This window comes from Asterias amurensis, chromosome 12 (genome assembly GCF_032118995.1).
Source record: "Asterias amurensis chromosome 12, ASM3211899v1".
In the NCBI taxonomy this organism is placed as follows: domain Eukaryota; kingdom Metazoa; phylum Echinodermata; class Asteroidea; order Forcipulatida; family Asteriidae; genus Asterias; species Asterias amurensis.
Genome location: NC_092659.1, coordinates 5,728,185 through 5,755,197, shown reverse-complemented (window position 1 = coordinate 5,755,197; position 27,013 = coordinate 5,728,185).

Sequence of the window (27,013 nt, the reverse complement as noted above, 5' to 3'; positions counted from 1 at the left end):
TGTAAATCATGCATTAAATTCCCCGAATTTAGGGGTGTGTGTCGGGTCCACTCGCTGACCTCTAGACTCGCTTTGAAAATCCCCACAACATTAAGTTTGATACGAGAGGAAAGCCCTTGATCATATCTATCGAATGGTGATAAACTTATGTAGATTGATCAAGTATTTGGGGTCGAATTGGCCAGTTGTAACTTGTGATTTGTTCTGTGCACAAAAATCCCATAGGGAGGCTTGTTGAGTTAGCTTCGGAGCAAAGCCGCCTACATGTCATTTTCGCTATCAAGAAGTATGCAAGCCGCCCAAAAACTTTGAAATTCGGATGCAGGGACATGCAAGGATGACTCAGGTACAAACCGCGTCTCTCTAGCATTTTTAGTTCCAGAATTATTCAAGAGCATAGCTGACAGTTTTTAAAAGTCCGGGCTTTCTTTTCAAGGAATATATATTTTTTTCCATTTATCACCACGCGCCGTGTAAATCATGCATTAAATTCCCCAAATTTAGGGGTGTGTGTCGGGTCCAATCGCTGACCTCTAGCCTCGCTTTGAAAATCCCCACAGCATTAAGTTTAATACGAGAGGAAAGCCCTTGATCATATCTATCGAATGGTGCTAAACTTATTTAGATTGATCAAGTATTTCGGGTCGAATTGGCCAGTTGTAACTTGTGAGTTTTTCTGTGCACAAAAATCCCATAGGGAGGCTTGTTGAGTTAGCTTCGGAGCAAAGCCGCCTACATGTCATTTTCGCTATCAAGAAGTATGGAAGCCGCCCAAAAACTTTGAAATTCGGATGCAGGGACATGCAAGGATGACTCAGGTACAAACCGCGTCTCTCTAGCATTTTTAGTTCCAGAATTATTCAAGAGCATAGCTGACAGTTTTTAAAAGTCCGGGCTTTCTTTTCAAGGAATATATATTTTTTTTCCATTTATCACCACGCGCCGTGTAAATCATGCATTAAATTCCCCGAATTTAGGGGTATGTGTCGGGTCCACTCGCTGACCTCTAGACTCGCTTTGAAAATCCCCACTACATTAAGTTTGATACGAGAGGAAAGCCCTTGATCATATCTATCGAATGGTGATAAACTTATGTAGATTGATTAAGTATTTCTGGTCGAATTGGCCAGTTGTAACTTGTGATTTGTTCTGTGCACAAAAATCCCATAGGGAGGCTTGTTGAGTTAGCTTCGGAGCAAAGCCGCCTACATGTCATTTTCGCTATCAAGAAGTATGCAAGCCGCCCAAAAACTTTGAAATTCGGATGCAGGGACATGCAAGGATGACTCAGGTACAAACCGCGTCTCTCTAGCATTTTTAGTTCCAGAATTATTTAAGAGCATAGCTGACAGTTTTTAAAAGTCCGGGCTTTCTTTTCAAGGAATATATATTTTTTTCCATTTATCACCACGCGCCGTGTAAATCATGCATTAAATTCCCCGAATTTAGGGGTGTGTGTCGGGTCCACTCGCTGACCTCTAGCCTCGCTTTGAAAATCCCCACAGCATTAAGTTTAATACGAGAGGAAAGCCCTTGATCATATCTATCGAATGGTGCTAAACTTATTTAGATTGATCAAGTATTTCGGGTCGAATTGGCCAGTTGTAACTTGTGAGTTTTTCTGTGCACAAAAATCCCATAGGGAGGCTTGTTGAGTTAGCTTCGGAGCAAAGCCGCCTACATGTCATTTTCGCTATCAAGAAGTATGGAAGCCGCCCAAAAACTTTGAAATTCGGATGCAAGGACATGCAAGGATGACTCAGGTACAAACCGCGTCTCTCTAGCATTTTTAGTTCCAGAATTATTCAAGAGCATAGCTGACAGTTTTTAAAAGTCCGGGCTTTCTTTTCAAGGAATATATATTTTTTTCCATTTATCACCACACGCCGTGTAAATCATGCATTAAATTCCCCGAATTTAGGGGTATGTGTCGGGTCCACTCGCTGACCTCTAGACTCGCTTTGAAAATCCCCACAACATTAAGTTTGATACGAGAGGAAAGCCCTTGATCATATCTATCGAATGGTGATAAACTTATGTAGATTGATCAAGTATTTCGGGTCGAATTGGCCAGTTGTAACTTGTGAGTTTTTCTGTGCACAAAAATCCCATAGGGAGGCTTGTTGAGTTAGCTTCGGAGCAAAGCCGCCTACATGTCATTTTCGCTATCAAGAAGTATGGAAGCCGCCCAAAAACTTTGAAATTCGGATGCAAGGACATGCAAGGATGACTCAGGTACAAACCGCGTCTCTCTAGCATTTTTAGTTCCAGAATTATTCAAGAGCATAGCTGACAGTTTTTAAAAGTCCGGGCTTTCTTTTCAAGGAATATATATTTTTTTTCCATTTATCACCACGCGCCGTGTAAATCATGCATTAAATTCCCCGAATTTAGGGGTATGTGTCGGGTCCACTCGCTGACCTCTAGACTCGCTTTGAAAATCCCCACAACATTAAGTTTGATACGAGAGGAAAGCCCTTGATCATATCTATCGAATGGTGATAAACTTATGTAGATTGATCAAGTATTTCTGGTCGAATTGGCCAGTTGTAACTTGCGATTTTTTCTGTGCACAAAAATCCCAGAGGGAGGCTTGTTGAGTTAGCTTCGGAGCAAAGCCGCCTACATGTCATTTTCGCTATCAAGAAGTATGCAAGCCGCCCAAAAACTTTGAAATTCGGATGCAGGGACATGCAAGGATGACTCAGGTACAAACCGCGTCTCTCTAGCATTTTTAGTTCCAGAATTATTTAAGAGCATAGCTGACAGTTTTTAAAAGTTCGGGCTTTCTTTTCAAGGAATATATATTTTTTTTCCATTTATCACCACGCGCCGTGTAAATCATGCATTAAATTCCCCGAATTTAGGGGTATGTGTCGGGTCCACTCGCTGACCTCTAGACTCGCTTTGAAAATCCCCACAACATTAAGTTTGATACGAGAGGAAAGCCCTTGATCATATCTATCGAATGATGATAAACTTATGTAGATTGATCAAGTATTTCGGGTCGAATTGGCCAGTTGTAACTTGTGAGTTTTTCTGTGCACAAAAATCCCATAGGGAGGCTTGTTGAGTTAGCTTCGGAGCAAAGCCGCCTACATGTCATTTTCGCTATCAAGAAGTATGGAAGCCGCCCAAAAACTTTGAAATTCGGATGCAAGGACATGCAAGGATGACTCAGGTACAAACCGCGTCTCTCTAGCATTTTTAGTTCCAGAATTATTCAAGAGCATAGCTGACAGTTTTTAAAAGTCCGGGCTTTCTTTTCAAGGAATATATATTTTTTTCCATTTATCACCACACGCCGTGTAAATCATGCATTAAATTCCCCGAATTTAGGGGTATGTGTCGGGTCCACTCGCTGACCTCTAGACTCGCTTTGAAAATCCCCACAACATTAAGTTTGATACGAGAGGAAAGCCCTTGATCATATCTATCGAATGGTGATAAACTTATGTAGATTGATCAAGTATTTCGGGTCGAATTGGCCAGTTGTAACTTGTGAGTTTTTCTGTGCACAAAAATCCCATAGGGAGGCTTGTTGAGTTAGCTTCGGAGCAAAGCCGCCTACATGTCATTTTCGCTATCAAGAAGTATGGAAGCCGCCCAAAAACTTTGAAATTCGGATGCAAGGACATGCAAGGATGACTCAGGTACAAACCGCGTCTCTCTAGCATTTTTAGTTCCAGAATTATTCAAGAGCATAGCTGACAGTTTTTAAAAGTCCGGGCTTTCTTTTCAAGGAATATATATTTTTTTTCCATTTATCACCACGCGCCGTGTAAATCATGCATTAAATTCCCCGAATTTAGGGGTATGTGTCGGGTCCACTCGCTGACCTCTAGACTCGCTTTGAAAATCCCCACAACATTAAGTTTGATACGAGAGGAAAGCCCTTGATCATATCTATCGAATGGTGATAAACTTATGTAGATTGATCAAGTATTTCTGGTCGAATTGGCCAGTTGTAACTTGCGATTTTTTCTGTGCACAAAAATCCCATAGGGAGGCTTGTTGAGTTAGCTTCGGAGCAAAGCCGCCTACATGTCATTTTCGCTATCAAGAAGTATGCAAGCCGCCCAAAAACTTTGAAATTCGGATGCAGGGACATGCAAGGATGACTCAGGTACAAACCGCGTCTCTCTAGCATTTTTAGTTCCAGAATTATTTAAGAGCATAGCTGACAGTTTTTAAAAGTTCGGGCTTTCTTTTCAAGGAATATATATTTTTTTTCCATTTATCACCACGCGCCGTGTAAATCATGCATTAAATTCCCCGAATTTAGGGGTATGTGTCGGGTCCACTCGCTGACCTCTAGACTCGCTTTGAAAATCCCCACAACATTAAGTTTGATACGAGAGGAAAGCCCTTGATCATATCTATCGAATGATGATAAACTTATGTAGATTGATCAAGTATTTCGGGTCGAATTGGCCAGTTGTAACTTGTGAGTTTTTCTGTGCACAAAAATCCCATAGGGAGGCTTGTTGAGTTAGCTTCGGAGCAAAGCCGCCTACATGTCATTTTCGCTATCAAGAAGTATGGAAGCCGCCCAAAAACTTTGAAATTCGGATGCAAGGACATGCAAGGATGACTCAGGTACAAACCGCGTCTCTCTAGCATTTTTAGTTCCAGAATTATTCAAGAGCATAGCTGACAGTTTTTAAAAGTCCGGGCTTTCTTTTCAAGGAATATATATTTTTTTTTCCATTTATCACCACGCGCCGTGTAAATCATGCATTAAATTCCCCGAATTTAGGGGTATGTGTCGGGTCCACTCGCTGACCTCTAGACTCGCTTTGAAAATCCCCACAACATTAAGTTTGATACGAGAGGAAAGCCCTTGATCATATCTATCGAATGGTGATAAACTTATGTAGATTGATCAAGTATTTGGGGTCGAATAGGCCAGTTGTAACTTGTGATTTGTTCTGTGCACAAAAATCCCATAGGGAGGCTTGTTGAGTTAGCTTCGGAGCAAAGCCGCCTACATGTCATTTTCGCTATCAAGAAGTATGCAAGCCGCCCAAAAACTTTGAAATTCGGATGCAGGGACATGCAAGGATGACTCAGGTACAAACCGCGTCTCTCTAGCATTTTTAGTTCCAGAATTATTTAAGAGCATAGCTGACAGTTTTTAAAAGTCCGGGCTTTCTTTTCAAGGAATATATATTTTTTTCCATTTATCACCACGCGCCGTGTAAATCATGCATTAAATTCCCCGAATTTAGGGGTGTGTGTCGGGTCCACTCGCTGACCTCTAGCCTCGCTTTGAAAATCCCCACAGAATTAAGTTTAATACGAGAGGAAAGCCCTTGATCATATCTATCGAATGGTGCTAAACTTATTTAGATTGATCAAGTATTTCGGGTCGAATTGGCCAGTTGTAACTTGTGAGTTTTTCTGTGCACAAAAATCCCATAGGGAGGCTTGTTGAGTTAGCTTCGGAGCAAAGCCGCCTACATGTCATTTTCGCTATCAAGAAGTATGGAAGCCGCCCAAAAACTTTGCAATTCGGATGCAGGGACATGCAAGGATGACTCAGGTACAAACCGCGTCTCTCTAGCATTTTTAGTTCCAGAATTATTTAAGAGCATAGCTGACAGTTTTTAAAAGTCCGGGCTTTCTTTTCAAGGAATATATATTTTTTTTCCATTTATCACCACGCGCCGTGTAAATCATGCATTAAATTCCCCGAATTTAGGGGTATGTGTCGGGTCCACTCGCTGACCTCTAGACTCGCTTTGAAAATCCCCACTACATTACGTTTGATACGAGAGGAAAGCCCTTGATCATATCTATCGAATGGTGATAAACTTATGTAGATTGATTAAGTATTTCTGGTCGAATTGGCCAGTTGTAACTTGTGATTTGTTCTGTGCACAAAAATCCCATAGGGAGGCTTGTTGAGTTAGCTTCGGAGCAAAGCCGCCTACATGTCATTTTCGCTATCAAGAAGTATGCAAGCCGCCCAAAAACTTTGAAATTCGGATGCAGGGACATGCAAGGATGACTCAGGTACAAACCGCGTCTCTCTAGCATTTTTAGTTCCAGAATTATTTAAGAGCATAGCTGACAGTTTAAAAAAGTCCGGGCTTTCTTTTCAAGGAATATATATTTTTTTCCATTTATCACCACGCGCCGTGTAAATCATGCATTAAATTCCCCGAATTTAGGGGTGTGTGTCGGGTCCACTCGCTGACCTCTAGCCTCGCTTTGAAAATCCCCACAGCATTAAGTTTAATACGAGAGGAAAGCCCTTGATCATATCTATCGAATGGTGCTAAACTTATTTAGATTGATCAAGTATTTCGGGTCGAATTGGCCAGTTGTAACTTGTGAGTTTTTCTGTGCACAAAAATCCCATAGGGAGGCTTGTTGAGTTAGCTTCGGAGCAAAGCCGCCTACATGTCATTTTCGCTATCAAGAAGTATGGAAGCCGCCCAAAAACTTTGAAATTCGGATGCAAGGACATGCAAGGATGACTCAGGTACAAACCGCGTCTCTCTAGCATTTTTAGTTCCAGAATTATTCAAGAGCATAGCTGACAGTTTTTAAAAGTCCGGGCTTTCTTTTCAAGGAATATATATTTTTTTCCATTTATCACCACACGCCGTGTAAATCATGCATTAAATTCCCCGAATTTAGGGGTATGTGTCGGGTCCACTCGCTGACCTCTAGACTCGCTTTGAAAATCCCCACAACATTAAGTTTGATACGAGAGGAAAGCCCTTGATCATATCTATCGAATGGTGATAAACTTATGTAGATTGATCAAGTATTTCGGGTCGAATTGGCCAGTTGTAACTTGTGAGTTTTTCTGTGCACAAAAATCCCATAGGGAGGCTTGTTGAGTTAGCTTCGGAGCAAAGCCGCCTACATGTCATTTTCGCTATCAAGAAGTATGGAAGCCGCCCAAAAACTTTGAAATTCGGATGCAAGGACATGCAAGGATGACTCAGGTACAAACCGCGTCTCTCTAGCATTTTTAGTTCCAGAATTATTCAAGAGCATAGCTGACAGTTTTTAAAAGTCCGGGCTTTCTTTTCAAGGAATATATATTTTTTTTCCATTTATCACCACGCGCCGTGTAAATCATGCATTAAATTCCCCGAATTTAGGGGTATGTGTCGGGTCCACTCGCTGACCTCTAGACTCGCTTTGAAAATCCCCACAACATTAAGTTTGATACGAGAGGAAAGCCCTTGATCATATCTATCGAATGGTGATAAACTTATGTAGATTGATCAAGTATTTCTGGTCGAATTGGCCAGTTGTAACTTGCGATTTTTTCTGTGCACAAAAATCCCATAGGGAGGCTTGTTGAGTTAGCTTCGGAGCAAAGCCGCCTACATGTCATTTTCGCTATCAAGAAGTATGCAAGCCGCCCAAAAACTTTGAAATTCGGATGCAGGGACATGCAAGGATGACTCAGGTACAAACCGCGTCTCTCTAGCATTTTTAGTTCCAGAATTATTTAAGAGCATAGCTGACAGTTTTTAAAAGTTCGGGCTTTCTTTTCAAGGAATATATATTTTTTTTCCATTTATCACCACGCGCCGTGTAAATCATGCATTAAATTCCCCGAATTTAGGGGTATGTGTCGGGTCCACTCGCTGACCTCTAGACTCGCTTTGAAAATCCCCACAACATTAAGTTTGATACGAGAGGAAAGCCCTTGATCATATCTATCGAATGATGATAAACTTATGTAGATTGATCAAGTATTTCGGGTCGAATTGGCCAGTTGTAACTTGTGAGTTTTTCTGTGCACAAAAATCCCATAGGGAGGCTTGTTGAGTTAGCTTCGGAGCAAAGCCGCCTACATGTCATTTTCGCTATCAAGAAGTATGGAAGCCGCCCAAAAACTTTGAAATTCGGATGCAAGGACATGCAAGGATGACTCAGGTACAAACCGCGTCTCTCTAGCATTTTTAGTTCCAGAATTATTCAAGAGCATAGCTGACAGTTTTTAAAAGTCCGGGCTTTCTTTTCAAGGAATATATATTTTTTTTTCCATTTATCACCACGCGCCGTGTAAATCATGCATTAAATTCCCCGAATTTAGGGGTATGTGTCGGGTCCACTCGCTGACCTCTAGACTCGCTTTGAAAATCCCCACAACATTAAGTTTGATACGAGAGGAAAGCCCTTGATCATATCTATCGAATGGTGATAAACTTATGTAGATTGATCAAGTATTTGGGGTCGAATAGGCCAGTTGTAACTTGTGATTTGTTCTGTGCACAAAAATCCCATAGGGAGGCTTGTTGAGTTAGCTTCGGAGCAAAGCCGCCTACATGTCATTTTCGCTATCAAGAAGTATGCAAGCCGCCCAAAAACTTTGAAATTCGGATGCAGGGACATGCAAGGATGACTCAGGTACAAACCGCGTCTCTCTAGCATTTTTAGTTCCAGAATTATTTAAGAGCATAGCTGACAGTTTTTAAAAGTCCGGGCTTTCTTTTCAAGGAATATATATTTTTTTCCATTTATCACCACGCGCCGTGTAAATCATGCATTAAATTCCCCGAATTTAGGGGTGTGTGTCGGGTCCACTCGCTGACCTCTAGCCTCGCTTTGAAAATCCCCACAGAATTAAGTTTAATACGAGAGGAAAGCCCTTGATCATATCTATCGAATGGTGCTAAACTTATTTAGATTGATCAAGTATTTCGGGTCGAATTGGCCAGTTGTAACTTGTGAGTTTTTCTGTGCACAAAAATCCCATAGGGAGGCTTGTTGAGTTAGCTTCGGAGCAAAGCCGCCTACATGTCATTTTCGCTATCAAGAAGTATGGAAGCCGCCCAAAAACTTTGCAATTCGGATGCAGGGACATGCAAGGATGACTCAGGTACAAACCGCGTCTCTCTAGCATTTTTAGTTCCAGAATTATTCAAGAGCATAGCTGACAGTTTTTAAAAGTCCGGGCTTTCTTTTCAAGGAATATATATTTTTTTTCCATTTATCACCACGCGCCGTGTAAATCATGCATTAAATTCCCCGAATTTAGGGGTATGTGTCGGGTCCACTCGCTGACCTCTAGACTCGCTTTGAAAATCCCCACAACATTAAGTTTGATACGAGAGGAAAGCCCTTGATCATATCTATCGAATGGTGATAAACTTATGTAGATTGATCAAGTATTTGGGGTCGAATTGGCCAGTTGTAACTTGTGATTTGTTCTGTGCACAAAAATCCCATAGGGAGGCTTGTTGAGTTAGCTTCGGAGCAAAGCCGCCTACATGTCATTTTCGCTATCAAGAAGTATGCAAGCCGCCCAAAAACTTTGAAATTCGGATGCAGGGACATGCAAGGATGACTCAGGTACAAACCGCGTCTCTCTAGCATTTTTAGTTCCAGAATTATTCAAGAGCATAGCTGACAGTTTTTAAAAGTCCGGGCTTTCTTTTCAAGGAATATATATTTTTTTCCATTTATCACCACGCGCCGTGTAAATCATGCATTAAATTCCCCAAATTTAGGGGTGTGTGTCGGGTCCACTCGCTGACCTCTAGCCTCGCTTTGAAAATCCCCACAGCATTAAGTTTAATACGAGAGGAAAGCCCTTGATCATATCTATCGAATGGTGCTAAACTTATTTAGATTGATCAAGTATTTCGGGTCGAATTGGCCAGTTGTAACTTGTGAGTTTTTCTGTGCACAAAAATCCCATAGGGAGGCTTGTTGAGTTAGCTTCGGAGCAAAGCCGCCTACATGTCATTTTCGCTATCAAGAAGTATGGAAGCCGCCCAAAAACTTTGAAATTCGGATGCAGGGACATGCAAGGATGACTCAGGTACAAACCGCGTCTCTCTAGCATTTTTAGTTCCAGAATTATTCAAGAGCATAGCTGACAGTTTTTAAAAGTCCGGGCTTTCTTTTCAAGGAATATATATTTTTTTTCCATTTATCACCACGCGCCGTGTAAATCATGCATTAAATTCCCCGAATTTAGGGGTATGTGTCGGGTCCACTCGCTGACCTCTAGACTCGCTTTGAAAATCCCCACTACATTAAGTTTGATACGAGAGGAAAGCCCTTGATCATATCTATCGAATGGTGCTAAACTTATGTAGATTGATTAAGTATTTCTGGTCGAATTGGCCAGTTGTAACTTGTGATTTGTTCTGTGCACAAAAATCCCATAGGGAGGCTTGTTGAGTTAGCTTCGGAGCAAAGCCGCCTACATGTCATTTTCGCTATCAAGAAGTATGCAAGCCGCCCAAAAACTTTGAAATTCGGATGCAGGGACATGCAAGGATGACTCAGGTACAAACCGCGTCTCTCTAGCATTTTTAGTTCCAGAATTATTTAAGAGCATAGCTGACAGTTTTTAAAAGTCCGGGCTTTCTTTTCAAGGAATATATATTTTTTTCCATTTATCACCACGCGCCGTGTAAATCATGCATTAAATTCCCCGAATTTAGGGGTGTGTGTCGGGTCCACTCGCTGACCTCTAGCCTCGCTTTGAAAATCCCCACAGCATTAAGTTTAATACGAGAGGAAAGCCCTTGATCATATCTATCGAATGGTGCTAAACTTATTTAGATTGATCAAGTATTTCGGGTCGAATTGGCCAGTTGTAACTTGTGAGTTTTTCTGTGCACAAAAATCCCATAGGGAGGCTTGTTGAGTTAGCTTCGGAGCAAAGCCGCCTACATGTCATTTTCGCTATCAAGAAGTATGGAAGCCGCCCAAAAACTTTGAAATTCGGATGCAAGGACATGCAAGGATGACTCAGGTACAAACCGCGTCTCTCTAGCATTTTTAGTTCCAGAATTATTCAAGAGCATAGCTGACAGTTTTTAAAAGTCCGGGCTTTCTTTTCAAGGAATATATATTTTTTTCCATTTATCACCACACGCCGTGTAAATCATGCATTAAATTCCCCGAATTTAGGGGTATGTGTCGGGTCCACTCGCTGACCTCTAGACTCGCTTTGAAAATCCCCACAACATTAAGTTTGATACGAGAGGAAAGCCCTTGATCATATCTATCGAATGGTGATAAACTTATGTAGATTGATCAAGTATTTCGGGTCGAATTGGCCAGTTGTAACTTTTGAGTTTTTCTGTGCACAAAAATCCCATAGGGAGGCTTGTTGAGTTAGCTTCGGAGCAAAGCCGCCTACATGTCATTTTCGCTATCAAGAAGTATGGAAGCCGCCCAAAAACTTTGAAATTCGGATGCAAGGACATGCAAGGATGACTCAGGTACAAACCGCGTCTCTCTAGCATTTTTAGTTCCAGAATTATTCAAGAGCATAGCTGACAGTTTTTAAAAGTCCGGGCTTTCTTTTCAAGGAATATATATTTTTTTTCCATTTATCACCACGCGCCGTGTAAATCATGCATTAAATTCCCCGAATTTAGGGGTATGTGTCGGGTCCACTCGCTGACCTCTAGACTCGCTTTGAAAATCCCCACAACATTAAGTTTGATACGAGAGGAAAGCCCTTGATCATATCTATCGAATGGTGATAAACTTATGTAGATTGATCAAGTATTTCTGGTCGAATTGGCCAGTTGTAACTTGCGATTTTTTCTGTGCACAAAAATCCCATAGGGAGGCTTGTTGAGTTAGCTTCGGAGCAAAGCCGCCTACATGTCATTTTCGCTATCAAGAAGTATGCAAGCCGCCCAAAAACTTTGAAATTCGGATGCAGGGACATGCAAGGATGACTCAGGTACAAACCGCGTCTCTCTAGCATTTTTAGTTCCAGAATTATTTAAGAGCATAGCTGACAGTTTTTAAAAGTTCGGGCTTTCTTTTCAAGGAATATATATTTTTTTTCCATTTATCACCACGCGCCGTGTAAATCATGCATTAAATTCCCCGAATTTAGGGGTATGTGTCGGGTCCACTCGCTGACCTCTAGACTCGCTTTGAAAATCCCCACAACATTAAGTTTGATACGAGAGGAAAGCCCTTGATCATATCTATCGAATGATGATAAACTTATGTAGATTGATCAAGTATTTCGGGTCGAATTGGCCAGTTGTAACTTGTGAGTTTTTCTGTGCACAAAAATCCCATAGGGAGGCTTGTTGAGTTAGCTTCGGAGCAAAGCCGCCTACATGTCATTTTCGCTATCAAGAAGTATGGAAGCCGCCCAAAAACTTTGAAATTCGGATGCAAGGACATGCAAGGATGACTCAGGTACAAACCGCGTCTCTCTAGCATTTTTAGTTCCAGAATTATTCAAGAGCATAGCTGACAGTTTTTAAAAGTCCGGGCTTTCTTTTCAAGGAATATATTTTTTTTTTTCCATTTATCACCACGCGCCGTGTAAATCATGCATTAAATTCCCCGAATTTAGGGGTATGTGTCGGGTCCACTCGCTGACCTCTAGACTCGCTTTGAAAATCCCCACAACATTAAGTTTGATACGAGAGGAAAGCCCTTGATCATATCTATCGAATGGTGATAAACTTATGTAGATTGATCAAGTATTTGGGGTCGAATAGGCCAGTTGTAACTTGTGATTTGTTCTGTGCACAAAAATCCCATAGGGAGGCTTGTTGAGTTAGCTTCGGAGCAAAGCCGCCTACATGTCATTTTCGCTATCAAGAAGTATGCAAGCCGCCCAAAAACTTTGAAATTCGGATGCAGGGACATGCAAGGATGACTCAGGTACAAACCGCGTCTCTCTAGCATTTTTAGTTCCAGAATTATTTAAGAGCATAGCTGACAGTTTTTAAAAGTCCGGGCTTTCTTTTCAAGGAATATATATTTTTTTCCATTTATCACCACGCGCCGTGTAAATCATGCATTAAATTCCCCGAATTTAGGGGTGTGTGTCGGGTCCACTCGCTGACCTCTAGCCTCGCTTTGAAAATCCCCACAGAATTAAGTTTAATACGAGAGGAAAGCCCTTGATCATATCTATCGAATGGTGCTAAACTTATTTAGATTGATCAAGTATTTCGGGTCGAATTGGCCAGTTGTAACTTGTGAGTTTTTCTGTGCACAAAAATCCCATAGGGAGGCTTGTTGAGTTAGCTTCGGAGCAAAGCCGCCTACATGTCATTTTCGCTATCAAGAAGTATGGAAGCCGCCCAAAAACTTTGCAATTCGGATGCAGGGACATGCAAGGATGACTCAGGTACAAACCGCGTCTCTCTAGCATTTTTAGTTCCAGAATTATTCAAGAGCATAGCTGACAGTTTTTAAAAGTCCGGGCTTTCTTTTCAAGGAATATATATTTTTTTTCCATTTATCACCACGCGCCGTGTAAATCATGCATTAAATTCCCCGAATTTAGGGGTATGTGTCGGGTCCACTCGCTGACCTCTAGACTCGCTTTGAAAATCCCCACAACATTAAGTTTGATACGAGAGGAAAGCCCTTGATCATATCTATCGAATGGTGATAAACTTATGTAGATTGATCAAGTATTTCTGGTCGAATTGGCCAGTTGTAACTTGTGATTTGTTCTGTGCACAAAAATCCCATAGGGAGGCTTGTTGAGTTAGCTTCGGAGCAAAGCCGCCTACATGTCATTTTCGCTATCAAGAAGTATGCAAGCCGCCCAAAAACTTTGAAATTCGGATGCAGGGACATGCAAGGATGACTCAGGTACAAACCGCGTCTCTCTAGCATTTTTAGTTCCAGAATTATTCAAGAGCATAGCTGACAGTTTTTAAAAGTCCGGGCTTTCTTTTCAAGGAATATATATTTTTTTTCCATTGATCACCACGCGCCGTGTAAATCATGCATTAAATTCCCCGAATTTAGGGGTATGTGTCGGGTCCACTCGCTGACCTCTAGACTCGCTTTGAAAATCTCCACAGCATTAAGTTTAATACGAGAGGAAAGCCCTTGATCATATCTATCGAATGGTGCTAAACTTATTTAGATTGATCAAGTATTTCGGGTCGAATTGGCCAGTTGTAACTTGTGAGTTTTTCTGTGCACAAAAATCCCATAGGGAGGCTTGTTGAGTTAGCTTCGGAGCAAAGCCGCCTACATGTCATTTTCGCTATCAAGAAGTATGGAAGCCGCCCAAAAACTTTGAAATTCGGATGCAGGGACATGCAAGGATGACTCAGGTACAAACCGCGTCTCTCTAGCATTTTTAGTTCCAGAATTATTCAAGAGCATAGCTGCCAGTTTTTAAAAGTCCGGGCTTTCTTTTCAAGGAATATATATTTTTTTTCCATTTATCACCACGCGCCGTGTAAATCATGCATTAAATTCCCCGAATTTAGGGGTATGTGTCGGGTCCACTCGCTGACCTCTAGACTCGCTTTGAAAATCCCCACAACATTAAGTTTGATACGAGAGGAAAGCCCTTGATCATATCTATCGAATGGTGATAAACTTATGTAGATTGATCAAGTATTTCTGGTCGAATTGGCCAGTTGTAACTTGTGATTTGTTCTGTGCACAAAAATCCCATAGGGAGGCTTGTTGAGTTAGCTTCGGAGCAAAGCCGCCTACATGTCATTTTCGCTATCAAGAAGTATGCAAGCCGCCCAAAAACTTTGAAATTCGGATGCAGGGACATGCAAGGATGACTCAGGTACAAACCGCGTCTCTCTAGCATTTTTAGTTCCAGAATTATTTAAGAGCATAGCTGACAGTTTTTAAAAGTCCGGGCTTTCTTTTCAAGGAATATATTTTTTTTTTCCATTTATCACCACGCGCCGTGTAAATCATGCATTAAGTTCCCCGAATTTAGGGGTATGTGTCGGGTCCACTCGCTGACCTCTAGACTCGCTTTGAAAATCCCCACAACATTAAGTTTGATACGAGAGGAAAGCCCTTGATCATATCTATCGAATGATGATAAACTTATGTAGATTGATCAAGTATTTCGGGTCGAATTGGCCAGTTGTAACTTGTGAGTTTTTCTGTGCACAAAAATCCCATAGGGAGGCTTGTTGAGTTAGCTTCGGAGCAAAGCCGCCTACATGTCATTTTCGCTATCAAGAAGTATGGAAGCCGCCCAAAAACTTTGAAATTCGGATGCAAGGACATGCAAGGATGACTCAGGTACAAACCGCGTCTCTCTAGCATTTTTAGTTCCAGAATTATTCAAGAGCATAGCTGACAGTTTTTAAAAGTCCGGGCTTTCTTTTCAAGGAATATATATTTTTTTTTCCATTTATCACCACGCGCCGTGTAAATCATGCATTAAATTCCCCGAATTTAGGGGTATGTGTCGGGTCCACTCGCTGACCTCTAGACTCGCTTTGAAAATCCCCACAACATTAAGTTTGATACGAGAGGAAAGCCCTTGATCATATCTATCGAATGGTGATAAACTTATGTAGATTGATCAAGTATTTCTGGTCGAATTGGCCAGTTGTAACTTGTGATTTGTTCTGTGCACAAAAATCCCATAGGGAGGCTTGTTGAGTTAGCTTCGGAGCAAAGCCGCCTACATGTCATTTTCGCTATCAAGAAGTATGCAAGCCGCCCAAAAACTTTGAAATTCGGATGCAGGGACATGCAAGGATGACTCAGGTACAAACCGCGTCTCTCTAGCATTTTTAGTTCCAGAATTATTGAAGAGCATAGCTGACAGTTTTTAAAAGTCCGGGCTTTCTTTTCAAGGAATATATATTTTTTTCCATTTATCACCACGCGCCGTGTAAATCATGCATTAAATTCCCCGAATTTAGGGGTGTGTGTCGGGTCCACTCGCTGACCTCTAGCCTCGCTTTGAAAATCCCCACAGAATTAAGTTTAATACGAGAGGAAAGCCCTTGATCATATCTATCGAATGGTGCTAAACTTATTTAGATTGATCAAGTATTTCGGGTCGAATTGGCCAGTTATAACTTGTGAGTTTTTCTGTGCACAAAAATCCCATAGGGAGGCTTGTTGAGTTAGCTTCGGAGCAAAGCCGCCTACATGTCATTTTCGCTATCAAGAAGTATGGAAGCCGCCCAAAAACTTTGAAATTCGGATGCAGGGACATGCAAGGATGACTCAGGTACAAACCGCGTCTCTCTAGCATTTTTAGTTCCAGAATTATTCAAGAGCATAGCTGACAGTTTTTAAAAGTCCGGGCTTTCTTTTCAAGGAATATATATTTTTTTTCCATTTATCACCACGCGCCGTGTAAATCATGCATTAAATTCCCCGAATTTAGGGGTATGTGTCGGGTCCACTCGCTGACCTCTAGACTCGCTTTGAAAATCCCCACAACATTAAGTTTGATACGAGAGGAAAGCCCTTGATCATATCTATCGAATGGTGATAAACTTATGTAGATTGATCAAGTATTTCTGGTCGAATTGGCCAGTTGTAACTTGTGATTTGTTCTGTGCACAAAAATCCCATAGGGAGGCTTGTTGAGTTAGCTTCGGAGCAAAGCCGCCTACATGTCATTTTCGCAATCAAGAAGTATGCAAGCCGCCCAAAAACTTTGAAATTCGGATGCAGGGACATGCAAGGATGACTCAGGTACAAACCGCGTCTCTCTAGCATTTTTAGTTCCAGAATTATTCAAGAGCATAGCTGACAGTTTTTAAAAGTCCGGGCTTTCTTTTCAAGGAATATATTTTTTTTTTCCATTGATCACCACGCGCCGTGTAAATCATGCATTAAATTCCCCGAATTTAGGGGTATGTGTCGGGTCCACTCGCTGACCTCTAGACTCGCTTTGAAAATCCCCACAACATTAAGTTTGATACGAGAGGAAAGCCCTTGATCATATCTATCGAATGGTGATAAACTTATGTAGATTGATCAAGTATTTCTGGTCGAATTGGCCAGTTGTAACTTGTGATTTGTTCTGTGCACAAAAATCCCATAGGGAGGCTTGTTGAGTTAGCTTCGGAGCAAAGCCGCCTACATGTCATTTTCGCTATCAAGAAGTATGCAAGCCGCCCAAAAACTTTGAAATTCGGATGCAGGGACATGCAAGGATGACTCAGGTACAAACCGCGTCTCTCTAGCATTTTTAGTTCCAGAATTATTCAAGAGCATAGCTGACAGTTTTTAAAAGTCCGGGCTTTCTTTTCAAGGAATATATATTTTTTTCCATTTATCACCACGCGCCGTGTAAATCATGCATTAAATTCCCCGAATTTAGGGGTGTGTGTCGGGTCCACTCGCTGACCTCTAGACTCGCTTTGAAAATCCCCACAACATTAAGTTTGATACGAGAGGAAAGCCCTTGATCATATCTATCGAATGGTGCTAAACTTATGTAGATTGATCAAGTATTTGGGGTCGAATAGGCCAGTTGTAACTTGTGATTTGTTCTGTGCACAAAAATCCCATAGGGAGGCTTGTTGAGTTAGCTTCGGAGCAAAGCCGCCTACATGTCATTTTCGCTATCAAGAAGTATGCAAGCCGCCCAAAAACTTTGAAATTCGGATGCAGGGACATGCAAGGATGACTCAGGTACAAACCGCGTCTCTCTAGCATTTTTAGTTCCAGAATTATTTAAGAGCATAGCTGACAGTTTTTAAAAGTCCGGGCTTTCTTTTCAAGGAATATATATTTTTTTCCATTTATCACCACGCGCCGTGTAAATCATGCATTAAATTCCCCGAATTTAGGGGTGTGTGTCGGGTCCACTCGCTGACCTCTAGCCTCGCTTTGAAAATCCCCACAGAATTAAGTTTAATACGAGAGGAAAGCCCTTGATCATATCTATCGAATGGTGCTAAACTTATTTAGATTGATCAAGTATTTCGGGTCGAATTGGCCAGTTGTAACTTGTGAGTTTTTCTGTGCACAAAAATCCCATAGGGAGGCTTGTTGAGTTAGCTTCGGAGCAAAGCCGCCTACATGTCATTTTCGCTATCAAGAAGTATGGAAGCCGCCCAAAAACTTTGCAATTCGGATGCAGGGACATGCAAGGATGACTCAGGTACAAACCGCGTCTCTCTAGCATTTTTAGTTCCAGAATTATTCAAGAGCATAGCTGACAGTTTTTAAAAGTCCGGGCTTTCTTTTCAAGGAATATATATTTTTTTTCCATTTATCACCACGCGCCGTGTAAATCATGCATTAAATTCCCCGAATTTAGGGGTATGTGTCGGGTCCACTCGCTGACCTCTAGACTCGCTTTGAAAATCCCCACAACATTAAGTTTGATACGAGAGGAAAGCCCTTGATCATATCTATCGAATGGTGATAAACTTATGTAGATTGATCAAGTATTTCTGGTCGAATTGGCCAGTTGTAACTTGTGATTTGTTCTGTGCACAAAAATCCCATAGGGAGGCTTGTTGAGTTAGCTTCGGAGCAAAGCCGCCTACATGTCATTTTCGCTATCAAGAAGTATGCAAGCCGCCCAAAAACTTTGAAATTCGGATGCAGGGACATGCAAGGATGACTCAGGTACAAACCGCGTCTCTCTAGCATTTTTAGTTCCAGAATTATTCAAGAGCATAGCTGACAGTTTTTAAAAGTCCGGGCTTTCTTTTCAAGGAATATATATTTTTTTTCCATTGATCACCACGCGCCGTGTAAATCATGCATTAAATTCCCCGAATTTAGGGGTATGTGTCGGGTCCACTCGCTGACCTCTAGACTCGCTTTGAAAATCTCCACAGCATTAAGTTTAATACGAGAGGAAAGCCCTTGATCATATCTATCGAATGGTGCTAAACTTATTTAGATTGATCAAGTATTTCGGGTCGAATTGGCCAGTTGTAACTTGTGAGTTTTTCTGTGCACAAAAATCCCATAGGGAGGCTTGTTGAGTTAGCTTCGGAGCAAAGCCGCCTACATGTCATTTTCGCTATCAAGAAGTATGGAAGCCGCCCAAAAACTTTGAAATTCGGATGCAGGGACATGCAAGGATGACTCAGGTACAAACCGCGTCTCTCTAGCATTTTTAGTTCCAGAATTATTCAAGAGCATAGCTGCCAGTTTTTAAAAGTCCGGGCTTTCTTTTCAAGGAATATATATTTTTTTTCCATTTATCACCACGCGCCGTGTAAATCATGCATTAAATTCCCCGAATTTAGGGGTATGTGTCGGGTCCACTCGCTGACCTCTAGACTCGCTTTGAAAATCCCCACAACATTAAGTTTGATACGAGAGGAAAGCCCTTGATCATATCTATCGAATGGTGATAAACTTATGTAGATTGATCAAGTATTTCTGGTCGAATTGGCCAGTTGTAACTTGTGATTTGTTCTGTGCACAAAAATCCCATAGGGAGGCTTGTTGAGTTAGCTTCGGAGCAAAGCCGCCTACATGTCATTTTCGCTATCAAGAAGTATGCAAGCCGCCCAAAAACTTTGAAATTCGGATGCAGGGACATGCAAGGATGACTCAGGTACAAACCGCGTCTCTCTAGCATTTTTAGTTCCAGAATTATTTAAGAGCATAGCTGACAGTTTTTAAAAGTCCGGGCTTTCTTTTCAAGGAATATATTTTTTTTTTCCATTTATCACCACGCGCCGTGTAAATCATGCATTAAGTTCCCCGAATTTAGGGGTATGTGTCGGGTCCACTCGCTGACCTCTAGACTCGCTTTGAAAATCCCCACAACATTAAGTTTGATACGAGAGGAAAGCCCTTGATCATATCTATCGAATGATGATAAACTTATGTAGATTGATCAAGTATTTCGGGTCGAATTGGCCAGTTGTAACTTGTGAGTTTTTCTGTGCACAAAAATCCCATAGGGAGGCTTGTTGAGTTAGCTTCGGAGCAAAGCCGCCTACATGTCATTTTCGCTATCAAGAAGTATGGAAGCCGCCCAAAAACTTTGAAATTCGGATGCAAGGACATGCAAGGATGACTCGGGTACAAACCGCGTCTCTCTAGCATTTTTAGTTCCAGAATTATTCAAGAGCATAGCTGACAGTTTTTAAAAGTCCGGGCTTTCTTTTCAAGGAATATATATTTTTTTTTCCATTTATCACCACGCGCCATGTAAATCATGCATTAAATTCCCCGAATTTAGGGGTATGTGTCGGGTCCACTCGCTGACCTCTAGACTCGCTTTGAAAATCCCCACAACATTAAGTTTGATACGAGAGGAAAGCCCTTGATCATATCTATCGAATGGTGATAAACTTATGTAGATTGATCAAGTATTTCTGGTCGAATTGGCCAGTTGTAACTTGTGATTTGTTCTGTGCACAAAAATCCCATAGGGAGGCTTGTTGAGTTAGCTTCGGAGCAAAGCCGCCTACATGTCATTTTCGCTATCAAGAAGTATGCAAGCCGCCCAAAAACTTTGAAATTCGGATGCAGGGACATGCAAGGATGACTCAGGTACAAACCGCGTCTCTCTAGCATTTTTAGTTCCAGAATTATTGAAGAGCATAGCTGACAGTTTTTAAAAGTCCGGGCTTTCTTTTCAAGGAATATATATTTTTTTCCATTTATCACCACGCGCCGTGTAAATCATGCATTAAATTCCCCGAATTTAGGGGTGTGTGTCGGGTCCACTCGCTGACCTCTAGCCTCGCTTTGAAAATCCCCACAGAATTAAGTTTAATACGAGAGGAAAGCCCTTGATCATATCTATCGAATGGTGCTAAACTTATTTAGATTGATCAAGTATTTCGGGTCGAATTGGCCAGTTGTAACTTGTGAGTTTTTCTGTGCACAAAAATCCCATAGGGAGGCTTGTTGAGTTAGCTTCGGAGCAAAGCCGCCTACATGTCATTTTCGCTATCAAGAAGTATGGAAGCCGCCCAAAAACTTTGAAATTCGGATGCAGGGACATGCAAGGATGACTCAGGTACAAACCGCGTCTCTCTAGCATTTTTAGTTCCAGAATTATTCAAGAGCATAGCTGACAGTTTTTAAAAGTCCGGGCTTTCTTTTCAAGGAATATATATTTTTTTTCCATTTATCACCACGCGCCGTGTAAATCATGCATTAAATTCCCCGAATTTAGGGGTATGTGTCGGGTCCACTCGCTGACCTCTAGACTCGCTTTGAAAATCCCCACAACATTAAGTTTGATACGAGAGGAAAGCCCTTGATCATATCTATCGAATGGTGATAAACTTATGTAGATTGATCAAGTATTTCTGGTCGAATTGGCCAGTTGTAACTTGTGATTTGTTCTGTGCACAAAAATCCCATAGGGAGGCTTGTTGAGTTAGCTTCGGAGCAAAGCCGCCTACATGTCATTTTCGCTATCAAGAAGTATGCAAGCCGCCCAAAAACTTTGAAATTCGGATGCAGGGACATGCAAGGATGACTCAGGTACAAACCGCGTCTCTCTAGCATTTTTAGTTCCAGAATTATTCAAGAGCATAGCTGACAGTTTTTAAAAGTCCGGGCTTTCTTTTCAAGGAATATATATTTTTTTTCCATTGATCACCACGCGCCGTGTAAATCATGCATTAAATTCCCCGAATTTAGGGGTATGTGTCGGGTCCACTCGCTGACCTCTAGACTCGCTTTGAAAATCCCCACAACATTAAGTTTGATACGAGAGGAAAGCCCTTGATCATATCTATCGAATGGTGATAAACTTATGTAGATTGATCAAGTATTTCTGGTCGAATTGGCCAGTTGTAACTTGTGATTTGTTCTGTGCACAAAAATCCCATAGGGAGGCTTGTTGAGTTAGCTTCGGAGCAAAGCCGCCTACATGTCATTTTCGCTATCAAGAAGTATGCAAGCCGCCCAAAAACTTTGAAATTCGGATGCAGGGACATGCAAGGATGACTCAGGTACAAACCGCGTCTCTCTAGCATTTTTAGTTCCAGAATTATTCAAGAGCATAGCTGACAGTTTTTAAAAGTCCGGGCTTTCTTTTCAAGGAATATATATTTTTTTCCATTTATCACCACGCGCCGTGTAAATCATGCATTAAATTCCCCGAATTTAGGGGTGTGTGTCGGGTCCACTCGCTGACCTCTAGACTCGCTTTGAAAGTCCCCACAACATTAAGTTTGATACGAGAGGAAAGCCCTTGATCATATCTATCGAATGGTGCTAAACTTATGTAGATTGATCAAGTATTTGGGGTCGAATTGGCCAGTTGTAACTTGTGATTTGTTCTGTGCACAAAAATCCCATAGGGAGGCTTGTTGAGTTAGCTTCGGAGCAAAGCCGCCTAGATGTCATTTTCGCTATCAAGAAGTATGCAAGCCGCCCAAAAACTTTGAAATTCTGATGCAGGGACATGCAAGGATGACTCAGGTACAAACCGCGTCTCTCTAGCATTTTTAGTTCCAGAATTATTCAAGAGCATAGCTGACAGTTTTTAAAAGTCCGGGCTTTCTTTTCAAGGAATATATATTTTTTTCCATTTATCACCACGCGCCGTGTAAATCATGCATTAAATTCCCCAAATTTAGGGGTGTGTGTCGGGTCCACTCGCTGACCTCTAGACTCGCTTTGAAAATCCCCACAACATTAAGTTTGATACGAGAGGAAAGCCCTTGATCATATCTATCGAATGGTGCTAAACTTATGTAGATTGATCAAGTATTTGGGGTCGAATTGGCCAGTTGTAACTTGTGATTTGTTCTGTGCACAAAAATCCCATAGGGAGGCTTGTTGAGTTAGCTTCGGAGCAAAGCCGCCTACATGTCATTTTCGCTATCAAGAAGTATGCAAGCCGCCCAAAAACTTTGAAATTCGGATGCAGGGACATGCAAGGATGACTCAGGTACCAACCGCGTCTCTCTAGCATTTTTAGTTCCAGAATTATTCAAGAGCATAGCTGACAGTTTTTAAAAGTCCGGGCTTTCTTTTCAAGGAATATATATTTTTTTTCCATTTATCACCACGCGCCGTGTAAATCATGCATTAAATTCCCCAAATTTAGGGGTGTGTGTCGGGTCCACTCGCTGACCTCTAGCCTCGCTTTGAAAAACCCCACAGCATTAAGTTTAATACGAGAGGAAAGCCCTTGATCATATCTATCGAATGGTGCTAAACTTATTTAGATTGATCAAGTATTTCTGGTCGAATTGGCCAGTTGTAACTTGTGAGTTTTTCTGTGCACAAAAATCCCTAGGGAGGCTTGTTGAGTTAGCTTCGGAGCAAAGCCGCCTACATGTCATTTTCGCTATCAAGAAGTATGCAAGCCGCCCAAAAACTTTGAAATTCGGATGCAGGGACATGCAAGGATGACTCAGGTACAAACCGCGTCTCTCTAGCATTTTTAGTTCCAGAATTATTCAAGAGCATAGCTGACAGTTTTTAAAAGTCCGGGCTTTCTTTTCAAGGAATATATATTTTTTTCCATTTATCACCACGCGCCGTGTAAATCATGCATTAAATTCCCCGAATTTAGGGGTGTGTGTCGGGTCCACTCGCTGACCTCTAGACTCGCTTTGAAAGTCCCCACAACATTAAGTTTGATACGAGAGGAAAGCCCTTGATCATATCTATCGAATGGTGCTAAACTTATGTAGATTGATCAAGTATTTGGGGTCGAATTGGCCAGTTGTAACTTGTGATTTGTTCTGTGCACAAAAATCCCATAGGGAGGCTTGTTGAGTTAGCTTCGGAGCAAAGCCGCCTACATGTCATTTTCGCTATCAAGAAGTATGCAAGCCGCCCAAAAACTTTGAAATTCGGATGCAGGGACATGCAAGGATGACTCAGGTACCAACCGCGTCTCTCTAGCATTTTTAGTTCCAGAATTATTCAAGAGCATAGCTGACAGTTTTTAAAAGTCCGGGCTTTCTTTTCAAGGAATATATATTTTTTTCCATTTATCACCACGCGCCGTGTAAATCATGCATTAAATTCCCCAAATTTAGGGGTGTGTGTCGGGTCCACTCGCTGACCTCTAGACTCGCTTTGAAAATCCCCACAACATTAAGTTTGATACGAGAGGAAAGCCCTTGATCATATCTATCGAATGGTGCTAAACTTATGTAGATTGATCAAGTATTTGGGGTCGAATTGGCCAGTTGTAACTTGTGATTTGTTCTGTGCACAAAAATCCCATAGGGAGGCTTGTTGAGTTAGCTTCGGAGCAAAGCCGCCTACATGTCATTTTCGCTATCAAGAAGTATGCAAGCCGCCCAAAAACTTTGAAATTCGGATGCAGGGACATGCAAGGATGACTCAGGTACCAACCGCGTCTCTCTAGCATTTTTAGTTCCAGAATTATTCAAGAGCATAGCTGACAGTTTTTAAAAGTCCGGGCTTTCTTTTCAAGGAATATATATTTTTTTTCCATTTATCACCACGCGCCGTGTAAATCATGCATTAAATTCCCCAAATTTAGGGGTGTGTGTCGGGTCCACTCGCTGACCTCTAGCCTCGCTTTGAAAAACCCCACAGCATTAAGTTTAATACGAGAGGAAAGCCCTTGATCATATCTATCGAATGGTGCTAAACTTATTTAGATTGATCAAGTATTTCTGGTCGAATTGGCCAGTTGTAACTTGTGAGTTTTTCTGTGCACAAAAATCCCTAGGGAGGCTTGTTGAGTTAGCTTCGGAGCAAAGCCGCCTACATGTCATTTTCGCTATCAAGAAGTATGGAAGCCGCCCAAAAACTTTGAAACTCGGATGCAGAGACATGCAAGGATGACTCAGGTACAAACCGCGTCTCTCTAGCATTTTTAGTTCCAGAATTATTCAAGAGCATAGCTGACAGTTTTTAAAAGTCCGGGCTTTCTTTTCAAGGAATATATATTTTTTTTCCATTTATCACCACGCGCCGTGTAAATCATGCATTAAATTCCCCGAATTTAGGGGTATGTGTCGGGTCCACTCGCTGACCTCTAGACTCGCTTTGAAAATCCCCACAACATTAAGTTTGATACGAGAGGAAAGCCCTTGATCATATCTATCGAATGGTGCTAAACTTATGTAGATTGATCAAGTATTTCTGGTCGAATAGGCCAGTTGTAACTTGTGATTTGTTCTGTGCACAAAAATCCCATAGGGAGGCTTGTTGAGTTAGCTTCGGAGCAAAGCCGCCTACATGTCATTTTCGCTATCAAGAAGTATGCAAGCCGCCCAAAAACTTTGAAATTCTGATGCAGGGACATGCAAGGATGACTCAGGTACAAACCGCGTCTCTCTAGCATTTTTAGTTCCAGAATTATTCAAGAGCATAGCTGACAGTTTTTAAAAGTCCGGGCTTTCTTTTCAAGGAATATATATTTTTTTCCATTTATCACCACGCGCCGTGTAAATCATGCATTAAATTCCCCAAATTTAGGGGTGTGTGTCGGGTCCACTCGCTGACCTCTAGACTCGCTTTGAAAATCCCCACAACATTAAGTTTGATACGAGAGGAAAGCCCTTGATCATATCTATCGAATGGTGCTAAACTTATGTAGATTGATCAAGTATTTGGGGTCGAATTGGCCAGTTGTAACTTGTGATTTGTTCTGTGCACAAAAATCCTATAGGGAGGCTTGTTGAGTTAGCTTCGGAGCAAAGCCGCCTACATGTCATTTTCGCTATCAAGAAGTATGCAAGCCGCCCAAAAACTTTGAAATTCGGATGCAGGGACATGCAAGGATGACTCAGGTACCAACCGCGTCTCTCTAGCATTTTTAGTTCCAGAATTATTCAAGAGCATAGCTGACAGTTTTTAAAAGTCCGGGCTTTCTTTTCAAGGAATATATATTTTTTTTCCATTTATCACCACGCGCCGTGTAAATCATGCATTAAATTCCCCAAATTTAGGGGTGTGTGTCGGGTCCACTCGCTGACCTCTAGCCTCGCTTTGAAAACCCCACAGCATTAAGTTTAATACGAGAGGAAAGCCCTTGATCATATCTATCGAATGGTGCTAAACTTATTTAGATTGATCAAGTATTTCGGGTCGAATTGGCCAGTTGTAACTTGTGAGTTTTTCTGTGCACAAAAATCCCTAGGGAGGCTTGTTGAGTTAGCTTCGGAGCAAAGCCGCCTACATGTCATTTTCGCTATCAAGAAGTATGGAAGCCGCCCAAAAACTTTGAAACTCGGATGCAGGGACATGCAAGGATGACTCAGGTACAAACCGCGTCTCTCTAGCATTTTTAGTTCCAGAATTATTCAAGAGCATAGCTGACAGTTTTTAAAAGTCCGGGCTTTCTTTTCAAGGAATATATATTTTTTTTCCATTTATCACCACGCGCCGTGTAAATCATGCATTAAATTCCCCGAATTTAGGGGTATGTGTCGGGTCCACTCGCTGACCTCTAGACTCGCTTTGAAAATCCCCACAACATTAAGTTTGATACGAGAGGAAAGCCCTTGATCATATCTATCGAATGGTGCTAAACTTATGTAGATTGATCAAGTATTTGGGGTCGAATTGGCCAGTTGTAACTTGTGATTTGTTCTGTGCACAAAAATCCCATAGGGAGGCTTGTTGAGTTAGCTTCGGAGCAAAGCCGCCTACATGTCATTTTCGCTATCAAGAAGTATGCAAGCCGCCCAAAAACTTTGAAATTCGGATGCAGGGACATGCAAGGATGACTCAGGTACCAACCGCGTCTCTCTAGCATTTTTAGTTCCAGAATTATTCAAGAGCATAGCTGACAGTTTTTAAAAGTCCGGGCTTTCTTTTCAAGGAATATATATTTTTTTTCCATTTATCACCACGCGCCGTGTAAATCATGCATTAAATTCCCCAAATTTAGGGGTGTGTGTCGGGTCCACTCGCTGACCTCTAGCCTCGCTTTGAAAAACCCCACAGCATTAAGTTTAATACGAGAGGAAAGCCCTTGATCATATCTATCGAATGGTGCTAAACTTATTTAGATTGATCAAGTATTTCTGGTCGAATTGGCCAGTTGTAACTTGTGAGTTTTTCTGTGCACAAAAATCCCTAGGGAGGCTTGTTGAGTTAGCTTCGGAGCAAAGCCGCCTACATGTCATTTTCGCTATCAAGAAGTATGGAAGCCGCCCAAAAACTTTGAAACTCGGATGCAGGGACATGCAAGGATGACTCAGGTACAAACCGCGTCTCTCTAGCATTTTTAGTTCCAGAATTATTCAAGAGCATAGCTGACAGTTTTTAAAAGTCCGGGCTTTCTTTTCAAGGAATATATATTTTTTTTCCATTTATCACCACGCGCCGTGTAAATCATGCATTAAATTCCCCGAATTTAGGGGTATGTGTCGGGTCCACTCGCTGACCTCTAGACTCGCTT